We start from the raw sequence: 7,831 nt of genomic DNA, 5'->3' as shown, positions 1-7,831 counted from the left end.
ATGTACCTTTGTACTATTTAGCATGTCATTTGACGGTAACAAGAGCAAATTCAATATAAATCTATTAAATACATTCTAGCGTGTCTCAGTCCTTTACCCACAAAAGCGGCTATAACTTTTTTTTTCTATTCAAAACAGTAAGTGTGGCACCTTTCTGAAATCTTTATTAAATGAGCAATTTTTTTATGTAATGTAAAGTTATAGCTCAGTACATTTTTTTTTCACCCGAGATAGTCAAAGTTGGGGAAGAAAATATCAAAAAGTTAAAAATCCAGAAATAGTCCTAATTTTATGATGGTTCCTTAATTTATTTTAACTACATTGCATTTGAGTATGGAGAGGCAACTATCTGGAAGTATTTTACATAAACAATTTACTTAGTATTGCCCGGTTTGTAGTTGCAGTTAAAGAAAAGACATGAAAAGGCACGATTTTGTTTTAATTCGAAAAAATGTAAATATTTCAAAAACCGTGACACTTTTACCTGAAAATTTTTTGTTTATCAGTGTGCTCACCCCCCCACCTACCTTGCCCTAAAGTTTGGCACGTTACTTCTGGGACACCCTGTATGACCGTTTTTATAGGATCATTTTAGATTTAAGTTTTTATTTCTCATATTAAGTGTGTACCTACAAAATGTATACAAACACAAATTTGTACCTTGACTAATAATTTGTGTATGGCTTAAAAAAGGTGAATAAATAAAGAGTGGTGAATATAAAAAAACTAAAATGTTTCATTATTAAAACGAATACACACAGTTTTAATTTAACAATATACATATTTGATTTGATGTGAATCATATTTGAATTAAATATGAATATTTTTAAATCAAGCACATTTGTTATTTGAATTAACAAAAATCAAGCTTAAATCAAAAACGATTATTGTTATATTAAAAATTAAAGTTTTCGATTCAAAATTTTAGTGTTTAAAATAACGTTGAAAAATATTTAAATAAAATATGTTTTTACTTGATTTTACAATGTTATAACGCACATTTTTAAAGTAAAAATTTTCATATTTACGTCACTTTTAAATACGTTTTTGCTTAGTTTAAGCACGTTTTCATTGATTTTACAATGTTTTTTCCCTGAGTGTACAGTACTGATTTTTCATCTCTTGTACTCATTTTATTAATTTCTTCAATCAGTACGCTAATGTCCTGATTTTTAAAAATTTGTACTGATTTGTTCTGAATTTTCAATTCAAACAAAATATTTTAGGATTTTCCTAAGGTTTTTACATAACGCTGGAACTTCCTTAAACTGTACTGTAAAAAGCAAAAAGAAAATAATTTAATTATAGTTGACATGTTACAAATAATTTTTGATATGCCCAAGAAATTAATACAACAAAAAGATCAATCGTTTTATGGGCATATCGACGGGTCGTTACGTACCAGTTGATGGAGCTTAAATTTTTTAAAAATAGGGCTGACGTTTTTTTGTCGAGTGTTTTTAGTTATCTCGAAAATAACTTTTAACAGTTAAATAACAACAAATGTGAATATTCGAATGGCTTTTGCCTATAATTTACAATTCTTTTTTCACAATTCACTGACATTGTAAACGAGTTTTGCATACAAGGCATAGAGTTAGATACTCTTTTTGGCGAATTCTTAGTCTTTAAAAGTTTTTGCGTAGTTGAAAAAATTAATTTAAGCCATGAGGAATTATAGATGAAGTCCTTAAATAGTGGTATTTTACCACAGTTTGAAAATATATGTAATTTAGTTTTTTTTTTCAAATACCACATTCAAACAAAGCAACTGAGAGGATCTAAGTATAAAGTTTGCTTCCTGGCGCAAAGAGAGAAACCGGCTTCTGATAAAAATTTTTTAAAGTGAACTGCAAATTAAAAGTAAGTTTAAAATTAAATGTATAGGATTTTTTTACTACTTAAACACTGAAGATGGAAATGATCTCATTATGATTATTGGAAAATGTCATAAAGATAAAATAATTTATTGGCTTCTGTGTACAATGATGTGTACACTCATGTTAAAGTGAATAACACTTATTTTTGATAAACAATATTTTATTTATGTACCAAAATATTGTTAAAAACAAGTACTCTGACGTTTTAAAGTTTTATCTGTTACTTACATTCATAATTTTGATTTGAATAACAATGTACTGAAAAGTACTGACTTTTTTAGCATGAAAAAGTATAACGTACTGATTTCGCGCATAAAAAATCTGGCAACCCTACTGGTAATGCATATTAAGGTGCAGCTCAACTTTGTTTGAAATGTCAGTTAAGCTACTCTGGCGCTCAAGGCCTCATATAATAAATACATTTACGTACATATGTATATAAATATAGTTTTATTCAATCTGTGATAACGTACGTGTATAAAAAGGATATAACAAAAATTTGCGAAAGAAAGAGCAACACATAAATATTTTTGCAACGCACGCGTTTAAAAATATACTTTTCATAAAAACGCGCTTTAAGCTCTTGTCTTTTGAAAAAAAATCTACTTAAGTGCATATACCGAAGCGCTAAAGAATCCAAATACACCGCACAAACTGCTGTTCAAACCAGGGTTGTTGCGAATATTCGGATTCACATTTGCAACCGCGGAGCTTCCGCATTAATTTTAGCATTCGCATTCGCAATAATCAATGCGGAGCTTTTGCGAATGCAAGTGTTGTGCAAGTGTACCGATAAAACGTATATCTGGCAAACAAAATGACAAATTGTAGCCAATTTTTTTTTGGTCGTGTTACCCGGGCGCCGCACATTGGAGTATTTGTGTAACAGAACTGGTCAAATGTCATATTTATCAACTTTGATAAAAGTGTTTCTAAACATATTATTTCTTAAGCTATATAACCGAGCTATCAATGGGCAGATACATGTTCCCACTTCTACTTGACGTACGTCAAAGAGAACATAGTCCTTCATGATTCCATAATACCATGATGCAATAATACAAGGTGGTATCAGTTGTGACAGCTCGACTTGACACTGCCTTAGCTCAGTAGAATAAGAAGAAAAACGGGAAGAAATGAATCCCCATTTGGGGGAAAAATATAAAATTTCATATTTTCTTCTAAACAAAATTTGCTTTTTTATAGTATATTCGCAATGAAATGAAATAAAATAAGATATAATACCTTTTTGAGAAAACAAAATGTGTATACTGAGAAAAAATAAAAAAAATTCAACTATATTTTTACAGTACAGTACAGTAACACGGTTTCAACTAAGGCAGTCAATATGGCGGAATTAGAGCGAGAAGTTGCCAACCGATAACACCTTGTATTATTGCATCATGCAGTTGTCTCTCTCGCACCGCTCCCTTAGCAGTGGCACCGTGTCGCTTCCTTGCAAATTTACATGGAAACAGTGTAGCTTTGGTGTGAAATAAAAGTATAAGCTTTTGTGCAATATGTTTATTTGTATATGCATATGAAGCATATTTAACTGATGAAAACATAAGCATTGGATGTTTACATCAATCTCATAGTAGTCGTATTTTAATTTTGAGTCATTTTGCAGTTTTTATACAAATAGCACTTAAATTACGTAATTCACGTAGATATATCAATATTACGTTCAACATTTCGTTTAAAATGCCAGATTTCCTGCAAATACATTCGAATTTACAAAAGGAATTTCACTACTTATTGCCTACTTTGCGTACTTTTCTACTACCATTTTCGCACCAAGAGTTTTCATTCTTCCCCTTTCTCCGTCCTTCGTAAATGCAACCTTTTGTAAGGGAGTGTCAAACCGCAGCTGTCAATAATTATCTAACCTTGTATTATTGAATCATGATAGTCCTTTTAATAATATTTTTTTTTTCTGTTCTTTAAATATTTGCGTTGGTTTCTTTCTTTATTACGATTTTTTTGGACCAATCTTAAAAAAGCTACTAGACATAAAAGGGGAAAGTGTGCACTGTAATTTTAAATCAAATTTTCGTGATTTGCTTTTGATGTTTTATATATTCGTTTCCACCGTTTCAAATGGGGCTCTTTGGGGAATTTATTTGTAGCAAACATTTAACAGTTTTTTTTGCTTACCTGTCGGACAATATCTTTTTCATAGGGATATACGTTGGATCCTTGGCTAAAAAAATCTGTGGTAAAACTCTCCCCCTACGTCTTCCTTCTTGGCTATTTAAAGAGAAATGAGAATCGATGCTCAAATAATTGAAAAGCTATAGGTCTGACCTTTAATTAGGTAAGAATTACATAATTATCTCAGACCCTCATCATCCGTGATTCCAATAATTCAAATGCTTATAAAAAATCACAATATTCTGATCCGATTCGGCTGGCAGCCGCGACTTTGAAAACAGAATTTTGTTAAAAAATTTTCATTTCTGGAAAATAATAATTTATTTTCCATATTCACCTATGTAATACCAGGGTTGTTGCGAATATTCGCATTCGCATTCGCAACCGCGGAGCATCCGCATTAATTCTAACATTCGCATTCGCTTTCGCATTCGCAATAATCAATGCGGAGCTTTTGCGAATGCGAATATTGTGCAAGTGCACTGATAAAACGTATATCTGGCAAACAAAATGACAAATTGTAGCCAACATTTTTTGCCTGTATAGATGCTACGTTAAAACGGTTCCCCTACATCCCCTTCTTTTGTAATTTAAAGTCAAAGAGTAAGATCCTTCAATAGGTATTTCCAGATTACTTTTAATTAGGTATGAATTATGTAAGTATCGAATATTATTTGTCAAAGGTCTGTTGAAAAAACTGCGTGCTTTTTCTACTTTTTCTTAGATAAGAGTAATTATTATTTTTTTCTCATAAAACTTATTATGATTAAGTTCCGTGTTTCCTTTTATTAGTCTTTCGGCTCGAAAAGAGCAACTCACATCGTCGCTCAATTACAAAATGCCGTAAGTAACTTAAAATTCAAAATTCATTTTTTGATTAATTATGATGCATTTCATCGAATCACAGTCCCTACATCGTTTTATGCAATAAAAAATTTAGTTAGTTGTGGCTTTTTTGCATTTCAGCGACAATGTGAAATACGGCCTTTCCATACTATATTAACGATATGTTCAAAATTTTCGTTCATTCGCCTCAAAATATCAAAGCACATTGAGCGCTTGGAATGGAACAATAAAACGGATTTGATGGCTTATGGTACCGACAGCGGTGAGTAATTAATTGTGACTGCCTGCAACTAGGAAAAGTCGAGCTCAGCTAATAAAAACACTAATTACAAGCTATTCATTACAGGTGAACCTTTCCAATAAGTCACTCGGGAACTAAGCAGATCTGAGACCTTCATCGTCCGTGACTCTAACAATTCAAATTAATATAAAAAACGGGGTGCCTCTTTAACGAAATAACAAGATTTTAAACTAATCCTGCTGGCAACCACGACTTTTAAAACAGAATTTTCTTCGAAATTTTTATTCCTAGAAAATAATGCCATATCCACCATTTAGAACCTCGCTACAAGCACACATTTTTCAAACCAGTCGCAGAAGACAGGATTACAAACGAATTAAAAAAAAAAAAACTAAAATCGAAAAACGCTGATGACATAACAGGTTTTCCAAATTCTGAAACAACCAAAAGAATTGGTTCTCCAAATTGGAAAACAACGGTGTTTAAACAACGTTCTTGCCATGATGCTAGATTGTGAAGATGAAAGTCAGGAGGAAAAGCAACCCGGTGCAATTCTCAAAAAGGAATTATTGCACCGCAAAAAAAAGGAAAACAAATATTGAAAGTCCTCTCATCTGATGCAGCGTCAATCGAAAATAATTTACAATTTTGTCAAGTTTCAAGTTTTTCAAATCTGTCGCCTCAAGCGAGTAGTTATTTAGTGGTGCAGGTTTGATTTACATCCCTTTAAGAAAGGCTGTAATCCGAAAAGGCAGCAAAATGACTCTTTATTAAATACAATGTTCCAATTTTTAAATTCAAGTACTAAATAAAAAAAAAACATTATTAAAAATTACTAACTTTTCCATTTTTTATTTACCTAAATAACCTAATGTACTCACCTAAATTCGCATTCGCATCCGCGGATGTTAGCTTTTAAACATCCGGATCCGCATTCGCATCCGCGGATGTCTAAAATTCCACACTCGCAACATCCCTAGTACATACATATTAAGCTCGCTATAAACACAAATTTTTCAAACCAGTCGCAGAATAATGTATTAAAAATGAATTACAAAAACTTAAATCAATAAACGCTGATGACATTACAGGTTCCCCAAATGCTGAAACATTCAAAGGAATGAGAATGAAGAATTCTTTTTAAAAAGCTTCAGAAAAACCTTACACATCTGGTTTGGCTTGTAAGCGCTGTCTAAACAACGATCTCGCCATTATGCTAGATTCTTCAAGTGAAGATGAAAGGAGGATACATCCGAAATTTTTAGCCCCGATGCAATTCTCATTACTTTTTATTTAATATAAAGTTCCAATTTTTAAATTCAAGTACTAAATAAAATAAACATTATTAAAATTTACTAACTTTTCCATTTTTTTATTTACGTAAATAACTTAATTTACTTACTTAAATTCTTAAAAATACTAGTCATCCGCATTCGCATCCGCATCCGCGGATGTTAGCTGTTAGACGTCCGCATTCGCATTCGCTGATGTCTAAAATTCCACATTCGCAACATCCCTAGTTCAAACCACCCTTTTTCATTTCCCCTATATATGGCTCAAAGATCTGTCAATAAGTATTGAACGAGAGCGTTCGCGTTGCTTTTCGAACAAATTAGATGTGGTATCACCATACATATAATAAAAAGTATAGATGATTTTCAATAAAATAACATTAAATTTAGATAAGATTTCCAGGCTTCATCTATTGGACTTTAAAACTCTCAACACAAAAATATGTAAATATTGACGCGATAAATATTGAACATGTACTTTGTAATTTGTAATTTGTAATTTTTATTTCAGTCATATGAAACAGACGTTCCTTACAGACTAGATACAGAAATTAGTTTCTTAAACGATACGTGTAAAACAAAAAGCACTCTACAGTTTCGAGGTCACAGAGAAAATAAATACACTTTTTGGTAGGGAAAAATCAAGTTCGGTAGAATTCGAGATTGTGTTGAATTCATTAAAGCTCTTGAAATAGGAGCATTTCTGGCATACTCCGTTTTACAATTGCCTCCATAAAAAGGCATAGGATTGCGAAGAATCCTTTGAGGAACATTGAAGTTGACCTGTTCAAGGAGAGTAGGGCAATCGATCACACCATTTATTAAATTAAAAATAAAAGTTTGAGAGAGCAAAGATCTTCTGGCTTCCAGAGATTTAAGGTCTATTAAGAGCAAACGGGAATTATACGTTGGAAAAGGCTCGGTGAATTTTAGATTTCTTAGAGCAAATTTAAGAAAAACCTTTTGAACCCTTTCAATCCTAATTATTAAGCTTGCATGGTATGGCCTCCAGAAAAAAGAAGCATATTCTAATTTAGGACGAAAAAAAAGATGTGAATAACAATTTAAGTGTATAGGGGTCAGAGAACATTGAACTCTGACGCCTGACAAAACCAAGAACAGCGTAAGATTTAGAAATGATGTGGCTGATATGACTATTAAAAGAGAAACTAGAGCTGAAAATAACACCAAGGTCTTTGATTTCTTGAACTTTTTGAAGTTGATTTTGAGAGATAGGATAAGACGTCGAGACAATACTGCTACTTTTGGAAAAAGTAACTTGAAAGCCTTTTGTAATATTTAGAGAAAGGCGAGAGCTGAGACACCAACTGTGTAAATTATTGATCTCAGACTGAAGTCTAAGCGCATCATACGAATTTTTAATCACTGCAAATCGTCAGCATACAGTAAAAATTTCG

The sequence above is a fragment of the Rhagoletis pomonella genome, unplaced genomic scaffold, assembly GCF_013731165.1.
Source record: "Rhagoletis pomonella isolate Grant_MI unplaced genomic scaffold, Rhpom_1.0 Rhpom_scaffold_00002, whole genome shotgun sequence".
Taxonomy (NCBI): domain Eukaryota; kingdom Metazoa; phylum Arthropoda; class Insecta; order Diptera; family Tephritidae; genus Rhagoletis; species Rhagoletis pomonella.
Note: the sequence above shows the minus strand (reverse complement) of the source record.